The sequence below is a fragment of the Tupaia chinensis genome, unplaced genomic scaffold (genome assembly GCF_000334495.1).
Source record: "Tupaia chinensis unplaced genomic scaffold, TupChi_1.0 Scaffold000600_1, whole genome shotgun sequence".
NCBI lineage: Eukaryota > Metazoa > Chordata > Mammalia > Scandentia > Tupaiidae > Tupaia > Tupaia belangeri.
In genome coordinates, this window is record NW_006160117.1 from 1,509,796 (window position 1) to 1,534,745 (window position 24,950).

Genomic DNA, 24,950 nt, shown 5'->3' on the forward strand with positions numbered 1-24,950 from the left:
TGAATATGGGGAATAACCAAAATCTCAGGCTTATGTTTACACAGAATTAAAAAAAAATTTTTTGAGAGGTTTTTGCTATAGGGTACGTGTGCTTGCCAGACAGACAGAGAGAGACAGAGAGACAGAAAGTGAGAAATCACCCCCCAGGGGGGATGGCCATGCCGCAATCCCTTCTGCTCCATTCTCCTCTTGGGATCTTGGGCACACACGCACACGCACCTGGTGTGAGTTTTAAGCCACCGGGTCCAGGACACGAACTGCGGTCGACTACATGGGAGTCCAACAACATAGCCATTACGCTAACTGCTGGTGCCAGAACTTTAAAATTTTAAATGGCCCTTGAATTCCATAGAGAGTACTGAACTGCTTTTCTTTCTCACTTGGTATTTATGTGGATACCCATGTAGTTTCTCAGGGAAGAGAGTCTTCATATTAAACAATTCCTGAATTATAGCAATAAAACTTTGTTTGGGGGAATTTTCCTTTTAAAGTGTCTGTTTAATTAAGAGTATATTTTAGATTTGATTTGTTAGTAACTTGATGGGAATCTTCATTGAATATAGTAGTTTTGGTTTGTTATTGTGTGTGTACATGTGCACGTGTGTATATGCACGTGCTACTTTTGCAATGGAATAAGAAATATGTTGGATTGGATTCATGAGATGAACTGAGAGGTTTTGCCTCCTTTTCTCTGAATATAATTAATAACATATAGGAATCATGTGTCTCTCGTAATATTGAGTTAACAGAACTGTAAAATCCAATACCCGTCAGATTCTTTAAGTAATTCTTTGATATTTCAATTGATTAAAATTTTTAATTTTATAAGATTTATCTCTGTTAATGTTCTTTTTAACAAGCATGCTATCTGCTTTACTGATTATCCATTTTCTTAGTTACCATTATCAACTCACTTCTTTTATTGGCCATACTGTTGCTCCTTTACATGTTTCTTTGTTTTTTCTTTATTTATGTTAGAGTGTGCTCATGGACATGTGAGAAAGAGAGAGAGGAAAGAGAGAGAGAGAAGTATCCACCATAGGATCTGGTCATGCCACCATTGTCCTCCTCCAGTCTTCCAGCTTAAGGGATCTTTGTATACTCTTAGACATGCTCAGCGTGTTTCAGGCTGATCAGGTCACGAATTAGAATTGTGGTCTCCATGTGGGATATGGCTGCACTTGAGCAGCACATTACTGCTGTATCATCATGGAGTTGATCCCATTTCTTGTTTCTTGAATGGACTGTTTGGCCCTTTGTTTTTATTTATTATTATTATTATTATTATTTTACCAATATGTGCATTTTTCTTTGAATTTGACTTTGGTTGCCTTCCCTAGTGTAATGTGTGCTTCTATCTCAGCCTTCCTATCTAAGGAGACAGTAATTTGTTTTGATCTTTTCTTTAACCCATAAGTGATTTAGAAGAGTATTTAAAATTTCCAAATAGATAGACCTCTTTATACTTTGTTTTGTAAATTTCTTGTTTTACTGCTTGTTGTAGGAGAGTAAGAAGGCCTGTGTAATTTATACTTTTGTAAGACTTTGGTGAGTTTTTAGTGATATAGTAAAATTTTGTGAACATTCTGTGTTAATCTGACAATTTGAGTTTCTGTTTCAAATATTCAACATTTTATGTATTATTAAATCACTTATTTATTAAAAATAATAAGTAATGATCATCACTTACACAAAGGGAACTATTTTGGCCACAAAGAGTCGAGTCTGGATTTTATTCTCTGATAATAGTGCAGCTGCCTGTGATATTTCTGCATACACCAGGCCCCATGAATTTATAAGTTCCAGATTTTTTTACCATAAAGAATCAAGATAGACCAGGCATATCTTGTGAAAAGCATTCTAAACTCTTTGTTAGCAAATACCATTAAAGTATAAGATGATTTGGCCAGATTCTTTACTTTTCTTCCCAAGAAAGGGGGGATGAGATATATACTATTAATACTTTCTTTCCTAATTTGCTTTTTAAAATATTTTCTTTATTCATGACAGAGTATGAGAGAGAAACTGAGAGGGAGAGACAGAGGCAGAGACACTGTCCATAGGGTCTGGAGACAGAATAATTTCCTTCTTCTAGTCCCCCAGCCTGTTGGATCTTGGAAATTTGCTCCTTGCCTGGCATTAGCCAAGCCAATCTATCAGAGGATTCGAACTGCACTTACCATATGGAATCTGGCTTCTTTCAAGCAGTGTACTACAGCTTTGCCACAGAGCCAGCCCTCCTTCTTAATTGCTAGGAAAATATTCCAAATACACAAAGGAAAATAATCTTTAAAATCTGGAAATGAAGTTCCAAGTGCAATTCAAAACAAACTGAAAGCAAGAAAAAAGGGAATAAATGGAATAAAGGAGAAATAATGACTAGAAGTACTAATTCTTCCTTAACAGTGGTAAAACAAATAAAGTATCCATTATTTCTAATCTAATTCTTTCCCTTATTCCCTACCCACCTGCTACCATGGCCTACTTTTTTGTTTCTCTATTTCTTCCAGAAGATAGAGAGAAAGAGAGAGAGAGAGAGAGAGAGTCACCCCCAACAGTATCCTCGTGCCATGATCCTATTCCCAACCTCAGTCATCCAGGATCACAGACACACAGGTGCTCCCAGCATATTCAGGGAGACCTTGGGATGTGAACCTGGGGCCTTCCTATATGAACTCAGCACCACTGAGCATTGCATTACCACTGTGCTACAGTGGTTAGATGGCCTACTTTTTATTTTTAAACATGGCAAATTTCTTCTACCTTAGCATCTGCTTTGCCTGATTCCACTATCTGCTATGTTCTTCTCCAAATCTTCAGTTATCTAGTTCTTTCTTGTACATGACAGTGTAGTGTAGTGGTGGAGATGTAGACACTGAAGCCAGACTGTGTGTGTTTAAAGCCCACTTCTACCACTAATTCGTAGGGTGACATAACCTCTCTATGCCTCAGTTTTGTCATCTGTAAAATGAGGCTGATAAGCCTACTTCCTCAAGTTAGAATTAAATGAGTCCACCCATAGTATGTGACACAATAATTATCCATCATTATTGCTATTCATGTCTTAGTTTTTGTTCACTAGCTGTCTCATTCACTGTCTAATTTAATATTCAAAGAGTATTTATGTCTCTGTGAATTACTATTATTTTCTTCAGTTTGTAAGTTACCTCACTTTTGGCAGTAGCCATGAAATTGATTACCTACAAGATTTTATTATTTTGAGAGTGAAAATGTTCTGATAAAGTTGATGATAGTATCACTAAATGCTACATCATCATATCCCTATACCTGAACATGTATTCAACTGTTTTTCTTAGGGTTAGATGTCAACATTAATATGCTGTTACCTTAAGCTTTATTTTTATTCTTAGTGGCAATGTTCCTTAACAAAAGACATATTGTATAGGTTATTGTAAGCTTCATTACACTTGACCCTGACTGCTCTTTATAATTTGGATCAACATTTATTGACCAACATGATCCAATTGACTCATTTGGATTCAGTCAATATGATCGACCTGCTGTTAATCTCAATGGGAGTCAATAAATTTATATTCAGACATTAATGACTTATTAGATTGAAAGCTTTATGAAGCAATGCAAGGCAATTTCTTGTTAGCTACATTAGTTCTGTCATTCATTTGACTTGGAGGTTCTGGCCTTGGGTGAGTAGAAGGTTGAAGCAGACTTTAACAAAGTTTTAGAAATCAAATTGAATTCAAAGGTGTTCTGGCAGGCCTTTCAACATCAAGCATTTCAAGCTACAGATCGGGTAAGAATCCATAAACCAGCATTTTAAAATAGTGGGCTTTTCAACACATACATTTTAGGAGAACTGACAGAGTAAAGGCATTTATGTTCAATTATAATTTTGTGCCTTTTTGTTTGCTCCCAATACTTTTTAATCAGAATTTTAAATTTTGTTTCTCCTGAATCCACCTCCTTTATGCATTGTTTATGATTGTGAATATACATCCTTCTCAGCAGGGTTTTGTGATTTGAATAGTTTCATGCATTCAATATTAATAAAGAGTTGGTCTTTATTAGGTTTCTCCACCTCTGCAACCCAGAACACTTCTTTGCATATAGGATTTGTCAAGATACTAAAAGAAAAAAAATTCACAAGAGAGTTTAGACACTACTCTGTAATTCTTTTTTATCATATTACATTTATCCTTTAACTTTAAGCTTTATGAGAGAGAGGGTACTTCCAAAAGTACATGAGAAAATGGAATTAAAGTACAAGTTTCTTTCGGTATAAAACATTTTGAAATCCATGCATAGTTTTTTCAATAGTATACATTTTCCATGAACCTTTTGAAGACCCTTTGTATGATACTGGAAATACTAATAAAATAGAGACAATAATCACTTGCTTTGATTAGGGGTGTGAAACTTGGGGGAAAGATGTTATGCTAGTAAATGGTATTTTTTTAATGCAATTTAATTTTTTTTATTCAATTGTTATTTAATTTGATGAGAGAGAGAGAGAGAGAGAAAGCAAGCCACCAGGTCTAGGACCTGAACCAAGGTCGGCCATGTGGAAATCCAGCTCCTTAACCACCATGCCACCTGATGACTCCTTTTCAGTGTATTTTGGATTTAGGGGAAAAAAAAGCAAAGTATCTAAGAATCAATTTAGAAATATATATAGTCATCATGTGAACTTGTCATGTTTCCATAAAGTTCAGTCTTTCATTAGATCAATAATTTTTTAACAAGGGTGATTTTACTTCCCCAAGAGACATTTGATAATCTGGAGACATTTTTGGTTGACACAACTGGTGTGTGTGTGGCAAGGCAGGGTTGCTACTGGCATTTGGTGGATAGAGATTGCTACCTATTCTACAATGTACAGGACAACCCTCTACTACAAAGAGCATCCTCTAAGCTCAAAATGACAATAGTGCAGAATTGAGGAACTCTCCTTTAGAGGTAGCACCACCCCTTTTGCTTTGGCTTTAGTCATTCAGAAGGCGGATCCAAGATTCATTTTCCCAGCTAACTCACATTATGCAACCCTGTTTTTAAATTCCAATCTATCTGTGTCAGATGCACAGCAGTAAGTCTGCTTCTCTGTATGAGGGAAATTGTTTTCTACTAACTGATGACCTCAGCTTAGCAGTTTCTTTTCCAGCACATCAAAGCTCACAGTCAGACTTGCTGCAGCAAGTGCACTTTTGAGTGGCTTTATGATATATAAAGACCCTCTTTGGCATTCATACTGTGCTGTTCTATTGTTTACAAGCTAGCAGTAAATTATTTATGGATATTGCCAGAGATAGGACTCGCTTGCTCTCTCTTTTTTAACCCCAAAGCTATATTTTATCTGGTGGCAAAATTTTATTTGAAAGCTATTTTGGGGGGGGGGAGTTATGTTCTCTTTGCATTTATGTGACAGGTTTTATGGTACCAATACCATCCACTTTTTATTACTTTAAACTTGTTTGGGAAATTATTATTAACTGCATCATGGACTCAACAAATCTTTTTTTTTTCTCTTAGAATTCCCATTTTAACATAATTTTAGGAAATAGCTTCCTGAGTCAGTTTAGAGAAATACTGTGAGAAAAATCTCACTTTGAATCTAAAGCAAAGCAAAAGCTCTTTAGGCTGGTTTGGAACATTAATGTATGTTCCAAAAGCTAAATTAATGGATTTAGCTTATATGATTGCTGGTTTGCACACACACTATTACTAATAACCAAAGGAATCACTGTAGGGTGTGCAGTTATTTTTTCTAGCATTGATATGTTTCAGATTTTTTAATATGTAAAACATGATTTCTGGTTGAGTTTACATTGACATATTTCCAACAATTGTCTCTGATTTGGGGACATTTTTTTCTTGTTCTTCATCTCTCTCCACACCCCTATATAGTAACATTTTGTTCTTAAGAATGTGCCAGGCATTTATGAGAGTGACTACTTTATTTTTTTTAAAAAAATCATTTATATAATTTTATTTTTCATTCTTCTTATATTTTAAAATTTGCTACAGGGCACATGTATTCAGTAGAGACAGAGAGAAAGAGAGTGTGAAGAAGTGACAAAGCAAGCTGCCAGGTCTAGAACTCTAACTGCTTTCAGCCATGTGGGAGTCCAGTGCCTTGACCACCATGTCACCTGCTGGCCCCAAGAGTGCCTACTTCTAAAAAACAGTAATACTGAATGTGTAGAAGACAATACTTATCAGAATGTAGAGCTCAACCCAGAACATCACAACTCTCTCTAATAGATACTTGCTTTCATTGGGACTGATAAATGATCAATTGTAGATTAAAAATCAATTATAGTGGACAGTACATGGCATGGTGGTTAAGGTGCTAGACTCCTACATGGTCCACCAGGGTTCATGTCCTGGGCCTAGCAACCTGAAAATCATGCTGGGCTCATGTCTGTGTTACCCCAAAATCCCAGGAGGGGAATGGAAGAAAAGGGATTATAGTGTGACTATTCTCCTGGGGCTAGGGTTATTTCTCACTTTCTCTCATTGTCTCTCTTCAGTGAGTACACATGCCCTATGGCGAAAAAAAATCATCAATTGTAAATTTAAAAAATTACATTAATCCATTAACAAGGGTAAACTATTTAGCATAAATGAAATGTCCATTCTACTGGATTTTGTTGGTAGATAGAAACTTAATGCCAGCAATTTGAGATCTAAGGAAACTCTAAGATCTCACTGGAAACAAAGGACAAAATATGGAGTCTATTAGGTCATCAGGAAAGTCAAGATATGTTTTTCTATGCAAAAAGGCATCATGACTTTTCCGATGACCCAATAGAATCAAGTCATTAGTCTCCAAGTATAATAAAATTTTAGTAACAAGGAATGAAAGAACTAAAAAAGATATTATTGTACTATAATATTATTTTAAATTGATTTCTTTGCTCTATAGAGACATCATATTTAGGTCTTGAGATTTTCTAGTTTAGAGATGGGATTATTTAAAATACAGCATTATTATCTGTAGGTTTCTGCTGGAAAGAGGTTTATGGGGTTTATGAGAAACGTCAGCTCATTTGATGATCTGGTAAGAATCTTGCTCCTTGTATGCAGCTAGATTTTTATAAGTTAAACAATTTTCTTAATGAGAAAGTAAAATTGGTATAGGTCAAGACTTTAGGGAAAAAAATCACAGTCTTGTGAAAATTGCATTTCCAAAGTTTCATAAATCAGTCAATATATAAAGTTGGTTTATAGGTGATTATAGGGCTCTAGGTCTGGGACCTTAATTAGAAAAAAAAAAGAAAAGAAAATGAAATGTAGAAGTAAATAGAATCCACACAACAACAACAAAAGCTCAAATCTGACATTGTTAATAAATTCAAAATGTCAACTTGAACATATTATATGTCCTGGTTTATGACTATTGATTATTTTTAGTGCTCTTTTTTCACAGTCAAAAATCTTCCTAGGGCCAGCCCCGTAGTACAGTGGTTAAGCACTATGCATAGGAAGCTGGATCCCATGTTACCTACCACAGTTTGAATCCTGGCCCTGGTTACTTGAAAAAACATGCTGAGAATGTGTGCATGTATGCCCCAAATCATGACAGATGGATAATTGAAAGAAAAAAGAATTGTGATATGACCACATACCCCATTGGGGTAAACTTTATTTCTCTTTTTCTCTGGGAAGTGCTTGTGCCCTCTGGCAATTAAAAAAATATGTTTTCATAATGTCCTCCAGGTTCATCTATGTTGTGGCAAATGGCAGGATCTCCTTTTTAAGGCTGGATAATATTTCATTGTGCATATATGCATATGCCACAGTTTCTTCCTTTCTTCCTTCCTTTCTTTCTTTTTTAATTTGCCATAGGGTATGTGTGTTCACTGGAGAGAGACAGAGAGAAACAGAAAGAGAGATAGAGAAGGAAAGTAAGAACCGCTGCCCTGGGGGAAGACTACACTACAATCCCTTCTCCATTCTTCTCTCGGGATTTTGGGCATACATGCACACATGCCCAACATGTTTCTCACATTGCCTGGTCTGGGACTTGAACTGTGCATTTGGCCATGTGGGATCCAGCCATCTTAACCACTATGCCACCATACCACAGTTTCTTTATCCATTCATCATCCTAAGTTGTTTTTATTTCTCGCATATTGGAATAATGCTGCAATGTTAATGAGAGTGCAGCTGAGGTGGTGATTTCATCTCCTTTGTGTACATATACAGAAGTATTTTTTGGTCCATATGTTAGTTCTATTTTTAATTACTTTAAGAAACTCTCATACGGTTTTTATAGTAGTTACAACAGTCTACATTCCCACCAATAGTATAAGCATTCTCTTTTCTCTATTCCTATGCCAACACTAGTTATCAATCTTAAAATTAGTCAAATAGGTACCAGCAGATGGTGTAGTGGTTATGTTGCTAGATTCCCACATGGTCAACTGCAGTTTGAGTCCTGGACCCAATGTCTTGAAAAATCACACTGGGCACATGTGCATGTGTGTCCAAGATCCCAGGAGGAGAATGGAGAAGGGTTTGCAGCATGACCATTGCCCCTCAGGAATGATTTCTCAATGTTCCCTCTTGCTGTGTCTGTCTGTCTCTCTTCCTGGTGAGCACACCACCCTAAGGCAAAACCTCTAAAAAACCCCACAAATATACAAAGATGGAGAATAAAACAGTGGTTAGGAGGGCCAGGGTTGGGAGATGTAGGTCAAAGAATACAAATTTGCAGATACGTAGGATGAACAAGCCTACAAATCTAACGTACAGCATGAGAACCATAGTTAATAAAATTATGCTGCACTTGGAATTTATGCTTAAATGAGTAAGCTTTAACTGCTCTTGCCACATACAGAAAAATGGATAACTATGTGAAATGATGAATATGTTAATTTGGTTCACTATAATAACCATTGAACTACCTATATGTATTCCATAACATTATGTTATATGCCATAATTACACAATAAAATTTAATTTAAAAAATGTTTCTGTTTGTATAAAAAAGTACATGATTACCTGTTGGAACATAGGTAAACCCTATGCCTGAACCTAATAAATTTATTTTTCTTTCATTTCTTAAGGTAATTCAGCTCACCATAGCATTCCTTTTGTTTTCACCCCATAAAAATACACCATCTTTAATTTCTTAAATGTTATTTAAGATTGTTTTATACAATCTTGTCATATTTAAATGATTTTAATTAGTCAAATGGGTTCTATTAAATATAAGGTTGCAATTTAATTTTTGATATATTCTATTTTTTCTGTCTGCAAAAATTGATAGTTTTCCTAGGCTGTAAAAATAGTAACAAATTGTTGCTCAATATGTTTTGAGAAATTGATCTTTTAAAGCGCTTATGTAAGAAAAGTATATTTAAGATTCTTGACACTACCTGTTACCAAGTACACAGTTGTATTAGAATCAATGGTTCTTAATTTATTTTGAATCTCATATCATCATACCCCTTGAAAATACGATAAAAACTAAGATTCTCTTCTCAGGAAAAAATCATATACTGATAACGTTTTGCAAACATTTTAGTAGTTTCTAGGAACCACCAATGTCCCTTAAAGCATTTTAATTTAAGCAATCCAGTCCCAAGACATTTTGGGGCAAGAATTGTGTTTTCCCTCCTTTTCTTTTCTCCCCTCTTCTCTGAATATACTGTATGTAGCAAATAGTCATCCTCCCTAAAGTCTTTGTTGAATGATAGCACAAAAGGATGCTTCATTTAGCTGTATGGCTCAGGTGTAAATTGGATACTTTGTGTATCTTTGCTTCTTTTAAAACTTTCTGAGTATGTTTTTTCCTTTTTTTTTCACTTTCAGCATTTGTATGTTATTTGCTGGAAAATGTATCCCATTCTATAAACTGGTAGCAAATTATATAGCAGTGGTGTTAGATCCAATATTTACAAACTTTGTGTCCTGGGGCCATTTTCTTAACCTCTTTGAGCCTTAATTTCTTCATCTACCTGGAGTGTTGGGAGTCCCTTTAGCTCTATAGAGTGGTCACCTATGAGTCCCCTCAACTACCTGACCACAGAAAGTGAATTTTCCCATCAAATCATGTTTTGTGATGATGAAGTTGAGTTACTCTTCTCTTATTTGTCATTTGGTCTCGTATATAGATATGTAGATTGTCAAAGAGCTACTCAGTTGTCTTAGATCCTCTCATGTTTCCTGATAAGCAGGGTTGGTGCATTTTAAGAAAAGTCATATTGTTTTTTAACTCATTAGAAGTAATATATTGGGTCATCGGGAAAATCATAATGTGTTTTTGCATAGAAAAACACAGAAAAATATGTTAGGAGTTTCCCAAAAACCTAGTGTATTTCCCATTGACTATGCTATATTGTCTAAAATTCCCATAGCTCCAAGAAATTCCCACTTTCTTCTTTAGGTTAGAAATGAACTTGAATTTTTGGACCAGTTATCAAATAGGGGCCTAGAAAATAGATTAAAAGCACATTTCAATGGTGATGAGAGGGTCAGATGGAGTCCTGAACAGGTCGTGTACCTCAAGGTAAATGACACAGTAAACACAAAGAAAATACTGGATGTGGCCAGCAAAGACAATAGAATATCACAAGGGGCCAGATGGTGGCACAGCTAACTCAGCTGAATCCATGTGGGACGGTCCTGGGATCACAGTCCTTGATCTGGGAGTGAGGTGGATTCTAACATGGAGATCCTACTGGATGTGCCTAATTCTCTGTCTCTCATCTCTCTCCTGGAAAAATTAAAGTTTAGCAAAGACAAACAGGCGACACGGAGGTTAAGGCACTGGATCCCACTTGGCCAGCTTCGCAGTTTGAGTCTTGGATCCAGCACCTTGAGAATCACACTGGACATGTGTGCATGTGTGTCCAAACTCCCAAGAGGAGAAGAGTGGCCATCCCCCTGGGGGGTGATTTCTTACTTTCTCTCTCTCTCTCTCTCTCTTTCTCTCTCTTTCTGTCGTTAGCAAAACAAAAACAAAAGCACAGAATTGTTGGAACATCTAGAGAAAGAAAGCAAAGACTATTCTTTCCCATATCAAACTGGTACTTTTTGGCCCTTTAGCCTCTTGCCCTTTATAAAGTAAATGAGTCTCAAACTGTGTAGAGTAGTTGAAAAAGACTCTTGCATGCAAGAAAGAGAAATGTATTACATTGCTAATGTTATTTTATTTTAACTGAGGCATCTTAATCTGATACTAGTTTCTCTGAGTTGAGCATAAAAATTGGTGCAATGCATTGAGAACAATGAAGACAGTAGATGAAAGAGATCTGAGTTCATTTTACATCATCTCTAAGCCCGTTTTCTCATTTCTCAAATGCAAAGTAATTTTACCTACTTTGAAGTGATGTCTTTATTAAATGAGATATTTTGGGAAAGTGGCTGACTTGGGAATGGCACAAAATACAAATTAAATAATTACCTTTAATGTGACATATATTGCCTTCTAAAAATAGGTGTTTTTTTTTTTTTTTAATTGCCAGAGGACATGTGTACTCACCAGAGAGATGGAAAGAAAGGGAGTGAAAGTATCTACTAATGGTTTGTGGTCATGCTTCAATCCCTTTTTCCTCTATTTCTCCATCCTGTCAGGATTTTGGGCATGCACCCACACAGGCCCAGCATGTTTTTTAAGCTACTGGGGCTGATATTCAAACTGTGGTCAGTTATAGGGGATGTGGCTCCCTATGCACAGGGCTTAATTGCTGTGCTATATGGATAGCCCTAAAAAGTTGAAGCTCTAATTTAGGTTAGGAGATTTGGCTTTTTATTGGTTAATTTATTCCTGTTTCTTTTCATCTTGCTTGTTTTACAGTGGTTCTCCACTCCAGTATGTATCAGAGTTATATTATGCATTCTTTCTTGAAAGATGTAGATATCATGACCATTCTTCACCAATACTTTAAAAGTTCTCCAGAAGATTCTAATTATGTTCTTGTGAATTATTCTAGGTTTCTTTTATATTTTATTTTTACTTTCTCTCTCTCTGGTTTTCTAATATGCCCAGTAGCCAGCTAGAAATAAGAGTGAAAAAAACAATTCAAAGATAGCTTCACTACCACCTCTATTTACTACTTGGATGTGCTATGTATTCATGTCTCCCATTTCATTTGTTAGACTTCTTTCGGCTTCAGACTTCACGGTTGAAGAAGAGCTCACTTATCATTCTTTTCTGCATCTAATGACAATGTTGAACTATGTGAACCATTCACATTCAGATGCAATTGCCTTTCTTCAGAAACCTGTGGATATATATTCAACCTAATAGAAACATTTCAGATCTGTTTGTTTATGCAAATTCTTTCTCAATCTGACTGATAAACTAAGCATGGAGAATGCATACCTGACAGGAGATTCAAGGAAAGATATTTTTAATTCTTAAAGGACTGGTTAAGCTTAGGATATTTGAGGATCGGTTATCTCAAATAGAGTCTGAGGAAGAACATTGAGGAGAAAAATAGAGGCATAGCATTAATGGGACAAAGAAATGAGGTAGTACCTGTTGAAGATAACTTTATAGTATTATCAACTGAACTGGGGAGAAATGCACACATGTTGGAATATTCACTTTACAAGCTAAATAATGTGATCGAATGTATAAAAGAACTTGAAATAAAAAAATATTCTAAAAGAAATACTGCTTCTTCCCTTATTGTCAGGGTAGCTAAAATATCATAAAAGTGGTTGACTTGGTGAAGAACAATTCCATAAGTCTTAGTAATACGAGAGCTAGGAAAGTGTATTTACCTTCTGTATTTGGAGCAACTCTGTACAAAGCCAGTTGAAAATAAAATTAAGCATAGGATAAATATTTTTAAATGAATTGTTTAGGTATTTAAGATCTTTTGATTATTTTCCTTTGCCCTACTTGGGAAAAATTATATTTGGTTTATTATTTTTTAGTTTTGTGTTGTTTATTATAATTTATGTGGTAGACACAAGCAAATTATTTGTTTTTATAATAATTTAAAAAGTATGTTACTTTACCAACTTTTTAACTATAGATTTGTTCAAACATACATAAAAGTAGAGAGAATAAGTGATACAATCCAATTCAACTGCCTTTACCAATTTCCAGTATTTTTGCCTCTATTTTTTACATTTATTCCCTCCTTTTCCAGAAGTATTCAAAATTTCCGATACTATGCCATTTCACTCTTGAATACTTCAGTATATTTTATTGATTGCCATATAACAAACCACCCCACACTGAGGGCATTGTTCTGGGATTTGATCTGGGCTCAGCTGTGTGGTTTGTCCCTACTCTGTGTGATATTATCTGGGCTTATACTCATCAGCTGACTGTCAACTAAACTTGGGCTGAGATATCCGAAATGGCCTCACTCAAATGTCTGGCATTTGGTGCAGGGTGTAGGCTAGAGTACCTTGATTTTTTTCCCCACATGGCCTCTCACCCTTCAATAAAGTAGACATGACTTTTTCCACAGCAAGATGGTCTTAGGGATGATGGACAGTGTTGTACTGGTAACGTGTGATACTCTGAGGTTGACCCACATGGGAAGGATGGTGGTTTGCACCATAGAGCTCCTTGAGTTTGCCTAGCATGCTCATGGACATGATCTGGGGCTGGGGGTGGATTGAGGCATCAAGTCCCTATTAAAGGTGATGTCTCTCTTTTTCTCTCTCACTGATAGAAGAAAAATAAATAGAACTTAAAAAAAGAAAAAAAAAGAACTTAAGAAAAATAAATAGAACTTAAAAAATAAATAGAACTTAAAAAATAAATAGAACTTAAAAAAAAAAAAAACAACTCAAGGCCAGCAGATGGTGTGGTGCTTAAAGCGCTGGACTCCCACACGGCCAGCTGTGGTTGGAGTCCTGGATGTAGTGGTTTTCTCTCTCTCTCTCTCTCTCTCAGTGTGTGTGTGTCCTATAGCAAATTAAAATAAATAAATAAATAGAATAAATAATTTTTGAAAATCTCAGGGTTCTAATAGAGAAAATAGGTCTCAGAGGCTCTAGCCTTGGAAGTCATACATCACCACTTACTGCTGCATTCTGTTTGTCACAGCAAGTCACAGGGCTAGCACAGATTCAGGGGGAAGGAAATAGACTCTACCTCTGGATGAGAGGAGGAGCAGAGTTTCATTTCATAGAAGCATGTGGGAGATGGAAGGAGTTGTCAACAATTTTATAGCCATATCTAACAGATCTTTTGGTTTTTAATGTTTGTCATGGTACTAACAGAATTAATAAATCTAACAGTATTTGCTTCTTTAAATAAGGTAAATTTTTTTTTCATGTTTCTCATACAGTAACTTTGTGTGTGTATTTTTCTTTTTAAAATTTGCTATAGGGTACATGTACTTACCAGAGAGAGGGAGGAAGCAAGAGAGAGAAACTTCTCTCCCCGAAGGGAGATGACTGTACCACAATCCCTTCTCCTTAATTTTCCTCTTGTGATTTTGGGCATCTAGTGAGTTTTTTCAAGCCACTGTATCTGGGACTCAAACCGTGAAGTTGGCCATGTGGAATCCAGTCTCCTTAAGTACCATACCACCTGGCTGGCCCTGTACATGTTTTTATTTCACCTTAAAATATTTATTTTATGCAGGGACCAGCAGTCAGCACAATGGCTATGTGGCTGGACTCTCATGTAGTCGACCATGGTTCGAGGACCGGACCGGGGGGCTCAAAATCGTGGCTCAAACTCACATTGGGCACGTGTGTGTGCATGCCCAAGATCCCGAGAGGAGAATGGAGAAGGGATTGTGGTGTAGCCATTCCCCCTGGGGGGTGATTTCTCGCTTTCTGTCTCTTTCTGTCTTTCTGGCGAGTGTACACGCCCTACAGCAAAAAAAAAAAAATAAATAAAATAATAAAATAAAACAAACAAAAAACTCTCAAAAAATAAATTCATTTTATGTTTATTTATTTATTCCATGAGAGAAAGAGAGAGTACCCTGAATGGAGTCCTAACACTGTGATACACTCTCAGCTTCTGTAATCCCTGGATTATTCATAAGTGTTTACTCTGTGTACTCACATAGGCCTCTGGACTTGAACCAAGAACATTCCCATGTAGGATTGCCTTGTAGAGCATTGTGTTTTACCATTGTGTCACTGGCTTTCCAAAATATTTTATTTTTCCAAACCACTTTTTTGAGTTATAATTGACATGTAAAAGCTGTACATATTTAATGCATATAATTTGATGAGTGTAGCAATAAAGACAGTATACACCTGTGAAACTGTCACCAAAATCAGGGCCATACATTGCTTCCCAAACTTTCCTCCTACCTTCATCATTATTATTGTGGGGTGTGTGTGGGTGTGTTTGGTAAGAACACTTAATAAGATATACGTCCTTAGCATATTTCAAGTCTATCTACTTTAACATTAGCTGTAAGCCCAATGCTGTGTACTAGATCTCCAGAAGTGACCTTTCATAACTCAAACTTTGTACCCTTTAGCTATCACCTCCCATTTCCCACTGAGGTAGGGGTAAACATTCTTTGGTTGTAAAATGGATGTCCATTTACACAGAAACACTTTTTGTAAAGACTATTCTTTCATTGAATTGACTTTGAAGCTTATTAATTGAATATTTCTGTGTTCTTTAATTTGATTGAGCTGTGTGTCTATCCTTTCACTAATACCACACTCTCTTGATTATGGTTTCCTTTTTTTTTTTTAATTTTCAGAGGGTACATATGCTTGTTGGAGAGAGACCGAGAGGCAGAGAAAGAGGGAGAGAGAGAAAGCATCCCTAATGAGCATGGTCACTCTACAGTCCCTTCTCCTCCATTTCTTTACCCTGTTGGAATTTGGGGCATACACACACTTGTGCCTGTCACCAAGGCCAAGATTAGAAGTGTAGTCAGCCATGTGGGATCTGGCTCCCTTAACCAACTAGGCTATGTGACCATCGCTATGGTAGCTTTTTAGTAAGTTTTAAAATCAGGTAGTGTGAGGGGCCAGCTGACAGCATGGTAGTTGAGGCACTGTACTCCTATATGGCCGACTGAGTTTCAAGCTTGCTTTCTCTCTCCTCCCTGCCATTCTTTCCCCCTCCCCCACCCTGTCTTTCTCTGGTGAGCTTGCATGCTCTGTAACAAATTTTAAAAAATAAATAACAATAATAATAAATAAAATTAAATACATAATTCTTAAATAATCAGGTAGCCTCCAACCTCTCAGTTTTTTCTTTTAATAATACTTTATAAATGTAATTGTATATATATATGTTATATCTGAATTTCCCCAAATGTCTCAAAATTATATTTGTCCAGTTGACTTGTTTGAATTAGGATCAAAAAAGTTCTGCACATTGAATTTGATTGTTTGTCCCTTAAATCTCTCTTTTAGAAATATTTTTTCTTTATTCATGATAGATTATGTGTGCACACAAGGGAGCGAGAGAGAGAGAAACACCCTCCACAGGGTGTGATCATGCTGCAATCCCCTTTCTCAATTCCTTTAGCCTGTCGGGTATTGGACTCATATGCTTGCCTGTATTTCAGGCTGACCAAGTTGGGTATTTGAACTAAACTATGGTTCACCATGTGACATCTAGCTTCTCTTGAGTACTATATAACCACAGGGCCATGGAGCTGGCCCTCTTAAGTTTTTTCTGTAACTGTACTCCCCTTCTCTCTCCCAGTCTTTTCATGCCATAAGAAATCAGGTCATTTATCTAGCAGAGTGTACCATTTGTTTAGCAGTGTGTCCCACATACTAATTTGAGCTGATTTTTTTCCTTCATGGCATCATTTAAATTGTTTTTGTATCCCACATACATCTTGTGAACAGGTGATTAGATCTTGATTGGATTTGGATTTAAATTTTAGGTAGGCAAACTCAGGCAACTTTCTAAGCATTATGTCAAGGACCTCACATTTGCTTGTCCTAATTTAAGTGCTGCTATGTTTGATTAGTGGGTTCAGGAGTTTTCAGCTTTATCCAACCATTATGAAGTCCCCCATCAACCTTTTATCTAATGGCATTAGCAACTATTGTTGCTGTTTCTGTAGGTTCATTATTTTATTATGCGCTACACAATGGTGATATTCAAATTTTAGAATTTATCTTACATTCATTATTTAGAAGGTTTATATAGAAGAACTGTACTTCATCAACACTTTAGTTGCCCCAAAATATATTTAGCATAGGAATGGCAGGGCAAATATTTGATTTTTCTTTTCTTTTTTTAATCAATTTTCAGAATAATGAGTTGGTATCCTAGTAATTTTTAACCATGACCAGTGATTATTTTTAGTATCATTAAAAACTTATACATTTGTATATACTGGATATATTTAAATCCATTGAAGTCATTATTATTTTTGATGCTCAGATTATCTCATCTTAGTCTATTGGAAGTTCTTTACCATGACATTAACCCATTAGGCTCTAATAGCTATCTGGCATAGTAATGCCAGTTATGAAGCTCATTTGTACATTTCTTATCTCACTCCTTAATTCAGCCTTTTCTCCAAGGAATCCTTGGAGCCTTTCTCAGAAGATAGAATTTAGAAGCCACATTTTGGAAAACATGGCAAAATACATAGATTTTGAATGTTGTTTATTTGTTAGTTTTTAGACTTTTAATCGTAAAGCACCACGAAAACCTTCAAAGTTTATAATCATAATTTCCTCATAATCTATTGTTAAGTCTCAATTTAAAAGACTGGTCCTTTGGTAGGAATTTACCAACCCCACATCCTTTAATGGTTATTCTGAATCCCTATAATCATTTGTCAGTTTACCTATGGTTGAGAGGGATTGGAGTCTTCTTGGGGAACAAATTCACTGAAGGATTTCATTGAGGCAACAATTCACTACAATATAAATACAAACAACCATTCCAATAAGTCTGAGATATCCTCATGTTAAAAGGAGGATCACAGGCCAGTGGGTGGTGTGGTAGATGAGGTGTTGGACTCCTACATAGCCAATCATGTTCCTACACGATTGACCATTTTGGGCATGTATGCCCGAAATCCAAGAGGAGAGTGGAAGAAAAGGGATTGCAGCATTGCCCACCACCCCCTCCTCCTTCAGGCTATTTCTTTTTTCTTTTCTTTTCTTTTTTTTTTTTTTTTTGTTAGGTTTTTGCTTTAGGGCACATGCACTCGCCAGAAAGACAGAGAGACAGAAAGTGAGAAATCACTCCCAGGGAGGATGGCCACGCTGCAATCCCTTCTCCTTCATTCTCCTCTCAGGATCTTGGGCATGCGCATACATGTGCCTGGTGTGAGTTTAAGCCACCAGGTCCAGGACTCGAACTGCAGTTGACTCCACGGGAGTCCAGTGACACTGCCATTACGCTAACTGCTGTCCCCCCTCCCCAGGCTATTTCTTACTTTCCCTCTCTCTGTGTCTCTCTGGTGAGCATACATGCCCTATGACAAAAAGAAAAAAAAATCACTTTTAACCATATATCAAGGTTTGGTTTATGCCAGGTCACCAATTCCCCTTTCAACGGTGTCACACTTACTTTCCTGTCATATTTGCTCACTGGAAATTGGGAGAAATAGACACACTCTAGGATTAAATCTGCTGTGAGCATACACATTTTTATTAAGCTGGACAACAGTGTGAACACAAATACTTTAAAGCGACAATTTTGATATGGTATTAGCTAGACATCTAGATTGCATTACCTTGAATAAAGTTATGCTCCACTTTGCATAAATGTATTTATTCTCCTATTTGCATTTGGAAATGACCTTTCACTCAGTACTGATGCCAGCTGCAATGATGAAAGCACTATATAACTTAGCAATCCTGTAACAATATTCAGGCAGGTGCTGTATATTGCCTCAGTCTGTCTACTTTCTCGCTTTCAAGAAATGAGAAAGGTCAAAGATTGCTGTATTCTGTGATTTAAAATTCAAATGAGAAACTTTATTCTATAAACCTGATCATTATCCATGATCAGTTACGCCCTTTGCCTACTTGATCTTTTTCTTAGCTTTTTTACTCTTTGTACAGAATATTAGGATAAACAGAAATATATAAAAGAAAACTTCCCAGTATTAAATTCTGTATATAGTACGTCTACATTTAAAGCTATATTTATATCTATATCTATCTATCTAGTTTTTTTTTCCAGACTAGTAAGAATTTGAAAAGCTTTTCAGTATGCTGCTTTTTTATTGTTTGCTAGAGTATACGAGCCAACATCCTCTTGGAGTACTAATATTTTCTTCTAAACCATTTATAGATTCCGTAGAAAATAAGTCTTTATAGGCATTTTAATATTGACATATATGAGGGAACTTCCAAAAGTTCACAGAAAATGAAATTAAAGTATCAGTTTATCTTGGTAAAAAATATTGAAATACATGTGTAGGATTTTCTTTTTGTTTTGTTTTGTTTGTGCCAGAGGATGTGTGTGCTCTTCAGAGAGATACAGAGAAAGAGTGAAGAGAGAGAAAAGCAACCCCCCACATAGTGTGTGGTCACATTGCAATCCCAACTCCATTTCTCCATCCTGTATAGATTTTAGATATGAGCACTACAGACCTGGTGTGTTTCTTAAGCTGCCGGGGCCATGATTCAGACCATGCCATCAGGCATGTGGGATCCAGCTTCCTTAACCACCAGGCAACCAGACTGACCCATATAATTTTTCCATTGTACTCATTTACCATGATCTTTCTGAAGACCCCCTGTATATGTACTTGATGTTGAACTAAACCACTAATGTAAAAAATTTTACCTAAATAAACACTTGCATAATATACTCTTTGTTCAATTCTCCATCATGAACCTTGATCACTGGCCTTTCCCCCCTATAACTTAATCAGGTTCTTATACTGATTATGATTATCAGTCAAGTACTTTTGTAGGAAGAGCAGAGCACATCCGTTTATTATGCAGCTTGATGTCAGGGGTCTTTATAAATATTTTGGATCTACACATATTTCAAGTGAAATAAAATAGACTGCAGTTAAGGCTTTAAAAACAGCTCCATTGACTTAGCCCTCATACCACATGACAGTCTATTGTATAGCATAGGGGCACACCATTTGCCTTGTCTTTGCATTTTATTTATGAATTTTACATGAAATCATTACCATTTTTGTATTCAGTTCTTCTGCAGTGGCGGAAGCAGGAATCTAAACAGGCTGTTACATCTCAAAGACACATTCATTAGGCCTGAATTATGAGTTCAGCACATCCTGAAAATAGGAACTGCTCAGAACCTCCTCACAGCTGTCGTTTTGCTTCTCTCTTACAACTGCCATCGCCCTGCACAAAATGACGACTCCATTCCACACCCACCAGATGTTTTTGCCCCCATTTTATCATGTCAGCCTTGAATACAGAAATCGAAATCTTGGGTTTTATCACAACTAAAATAGGCTGCTTTTAAGGAAGATGAAGGAAAGAAAGGCAAGGTTGTTGACATTAGTATAAAGGTGCTAGAAAAATCTGTCTCCTGGCTTCTTCTTCAGAAGGTAGAAAGACATGAGTATTTTATATTGTGCAAAGATCAATTTAAGAAATCTGATTGATATTTCTAAGAGATTGTGGTTTATACCTATAAAATAGTACTTGTCTTATTCCTAAGAGGCAGATGATAAATATCACCATCAATTTTTTTATTGAACCAATCAATTAAAATAATCTATTATTAATTTTTGTTGTAATACAGATAGATTCACTATAGTCACCACACAGGTTTATGAAGATCTCATTATCCAACAGAGATATCTCTTAGAAGGTATTTATCATGTATCTGTTTAGTTCATTTATGCTGTGTAAGTTTTACCAAATCTTTTTTTTGTTTGTTTGTTTTTTTGGAGAGGTTTATTATTATTATTTTTTTTTTGCTATAGGGCATGTGAGCTTGCCAGACAGACAGAGAGAGACAGAGAGACAGAAAGCGAGAAATCACCCCCCAGGGGGGATGGCCACGCCGCAATCCCTTCTCCTCCATTCTCCTCTCAGGATCTTGGGCGCACATGCACATGCACCCAGTGTGAGTTTTAAGCCACCGGGTCCGGGACGCGAACCGCAGTCGACTACATGGGAGTCCAGCGACATAGCCGGTACGCTAACTGCTGGTCCCAACTTTACCAAATCTTTAACATGAAAAATGTTTGTGCAGAGGGCAAAATGAAAATAAAGGAGTTCAAAGTTCCATAAAAATAAGAAAAGAAGTAACAATCATAAGTAAATTAGAATTAAAATCTAACCCTCATGCCTCCTTGTCTGCCATGTTCATTCATGTTAAACATTAACTAAATTTGAGTTGATTATACTATTATTTGTCAGATACTCTGAGACATTGGAAATAATTATGTTATGATGTGATAAGATCTAGGTTAGAAGAATGAATATGAGCCTTTATCATGTGTCTGAAGTGTATTTCAAGTACTTTTTACGTATCATATTTTATTTAACACTTACAAAAATGTATATGAAGGAGGAGTTGATATCATAAGGCTACAAGCAAAGATATTAGCTTGAAGATGATTAACTGACTTTTTCAATGGGTCAGAGCAAAAATATGGCAGAACGCAGTCTCTCCAATTCTGCCTGTTTCTCTAAAATGATGCTATTTCAGAATGTGAGCAATACCATGAAGGATACATAAGAGTTTTCCAAGTACATAAAGAATGAAGGACATTCTAGGCCAAGACTCTTGAAAATGAAAGAACACTGTTCTTTCTTGTAATTGCCAGGAGTTTAGGAAGGCTGGAGTCTAAAGCGAATAGAGGAGAGTAGGGAGAGGAAGCCTGATACTTTGGCCCATGACTTAGAAAATATTAATTTTTTAAGGTACCTTCTTCTCCTTCTTCCTTTTTTAATAAGAGAAAGAGTGCCTCCCAGCTACCTAGGACCATAGGTACTTGCCACCACACTTGGCCTGTTTAGGATAGTCTGGGAAATGAACCCCTATATGATCCTAGCCATCACACTGAGACACTTAGCTGCTTGTACCAACATGGCTGGGCCTGTAAAAAATTAATTGTATTGGGACCAGCAGTTGACATAATGGCTATGTTGCTGGATTCCCATGTAGTCGACCGCAGTTTGAGTCCTGGATCTAGTGGTTAAACTCATGTTGGGTGTGTGTGTGTGTGTGTCCATGTCCAAAATCCTGAGAGGAGAAGGGAGGAGATAGGATTGCAGCGTAGCCATCCCCCCGGGGATGATTTCCTGCTTTCTGTCTTTCTGTCTTTGTCTTTCTAGTGAGCGCACATACCCTATAGCAAAAACCTCTCCAAATAAAAATTATATTAATGAAAAATCATATATGATAACATGCACCACTTTTGAAAGTATACTTGTACGACTTTTGACAAATGTATACAACTATGTAACCATCATAACAAGATATAAAACATTTTCTGTTACCTGAGAAAATTGCCTTACACATCTTTGCAGTCAATAATTTCATCCCGTCCCCAGCCCTAGGCAACCACTTATCTGGTTTCTATCACTATATGTATTAATTTTACCTTTTCTAGAGTTTCATGTAAGTATAATCATATGATATTATGTCTTTGTCTGATTTCTTTTGCTCAGACTTCCATTCTATGGCTTACTACAAACTGTTTATGCATTCAATTGTTGATAGAAATTTGGGCTCTCTCCAGTTTTTGGCCATTGTAAATAAAGCTTTTATTAACATTTGCATACAAATCTTTGGGTGAACTTATATTTACATTTCTCTTTGGTAAATCCCTAGCTGTGTTTGCGTGGTATATATTTCTCATCCTTTTACTTTTATACAGTATTTAATATGGAGTCCCCATAGAAAGCACATATTAAGGGTCTTAAAAAATACATGGAAAATGCATATTATGAAAAAATTATGAATGGATTGAAATCTTTTTCACACCAAAATAAATTCCTACCTTTCTTCCATTTTTCCACTGATTTTATTTTTGAGATTTGAACTTATTTACTTGTTTCTCTTATAAAATCTTATTTTTGACTAGATTCAGACTTAGACGTAGAAGCTCTTAGAGAGGACAGCCAGCATCCCTTGGCAATCTGTTCTTGGCGTTTTTCTTTAGCCTCCTTCATTATCTTGACCAAAAGTTTACCATTTTCTGCTGCCTCTACTTTGTTTTCCTTAGCACATTGTTTCTTTCCTTTTTTTTTTTTGGAGAGGTTTTCACCATAGGGCGCATGCACTTGCCAGACAGACAGAGAGAGACAGAGAGACAGAAAGCGAGAAGTCACCCCCCAGGGGGGATGGTCACGCCGCAATCCCCTCTCCTCCATTCTCCTCTCGGAATCTTGGGCATGCACGCACACGTGTCCGGCGTGAGTTTTAAGCCACTGGGTCCGGGACGTGAACTGCGGTTGACTACATGGGAATCCAGTGACATAGACATTATGCTAACTGCTGGTCCCAGCACATTGTTTCTTGAGACCAATATAACAAGGTCCCAGCACATTGTTTCTTGAGACCAATATGCCAACATTTGTGTTACCGGACACATGGAGTCACAAGACGTTGAATCTTAGGTGCTTTGGTCCTAGGTTTTTTTTACCTTCTTTAAGGGTTTTCTTGCAACATATTGGCAGACATTGCCTTCTTTAGAGAGATTGAAAAGTTTTTGGATTCTGCTAGTTCTCTTGGGCCCAAGGTGACAAGGCATCACGGTATCAGTCAGTCCTAGAATATCCTTCTCTCATTTTTTCACAATAACCAAGTTGAGAATGCTCAGGCTGGCATCCACACAATGCAACCTCGAACAGATTTGCATTTTCTTTCTCCAGTTCTCCTCAGTCTATAACAGGAATGTCCCTTACTCAGTAGCAGGCGGACACAGTATGAGTCAGGACACCCTGTTTCATGGGAAACCTTGTTCCCACCCCTGATTCAGACCACATAACCCTTCCATTCTTCACCTAAAGCATCAGCAGCAACTTCTGTGACCAGACGCTTCTTATAAAAAGTATGAAGTTTGTGTTCATTGTCCACTTCAGTGAGTTTCTGGCAGCCAGTGGCAGGGAAGGAGATATTCAGCTTCATCTTGAAGCAACTGATCTCAGATTTTTTAAAATTTTACTTTTTAAGAGATATTTTTGTTATAGGGTGTATGTGCTTGCCAGAGAGACAGAGACCAAAAGACTGAAAGCAAGAAATCACTTCCCAGGGTAGCTGGCCACACTGCAATCCCTTCTCCTCCATTCTCCTCTCCAGATTTTGGGCACACACAAACATGTGCCAAGCATGAGTTTTAAGCCACCAGGTCTGGGATTCAAACCATGGCCAACTATGTGGGAATTCAGTGATGTAATCATTATGGCATCTGCTAGTCCCTTTCCAAAGATTTTTAGAAGTACATTCATAGCTGGGTCTTGAATTATTTAATCTAATCTGATAATCTGTGTCTTGTATTTGGAATACTTAGATCATTTAAAAAATGTAATTATAGACTTAGCTGGGTTTAAATCTGCCATCTTGCTATTTGTACCTATTTTTCCTATCTTCTTTTTGTCATTTTCCCTCCATTTTTCTCATTTTTTTAGATAAATTGAACATGTTTTTCTTATCTATTTTATTTATTCTATTGGCTTATTAACTATTACTTTATGATGTATTTCTCAGGTTGTTCTAGAGTATATAATATGCATTTCAATGTAATAGTTTATCAGTCTATTTTCAAATCATACTAGATCACTTGCAAATAATATAAAACCCTTATAAAGTCTACTTTGATGCCCTCTACTATCTTTTGCAGTATTGATATATATTTTTTATTGTATACATGTTAAAACTCCACTATAAATACATTATTATCATTGTTTTCTATTCACTTTCCCATTTTTTTAAAAAATGTAAGAATTATATTTTAATATTTACACATATGTTTGCCATTTCCAGTAGTTTTTATTCCTTTGAGTAGGTCCAAGTTCATCTGTTATAATTTTTATTCTGCCTGGAGAAAATACAATAATATTTCCTGTGGCACAGGTCTGTTGGTGATAATCTTTCAGCTTTTGTTTGTCTGATTAAAACTGTTTATTTTCCCTTCATTTTTGCA

At 36.4% G+C, this 24,950-nt stretch overlaps 1 pseudogene; it reads right to left on the minus strand.

Annotated features, from left to right (window-relative positions):
- Positions 1–22,875: 22,875 nt before the first annotated feature.
- On the minus strand, positions 22,876–23,935 carry LOC102485089 (40S ribosomal protein S6-like; annotated as a pseudogene).
- Positions 23,936–24,950: the final 1,015 nt, after the last annotated feature.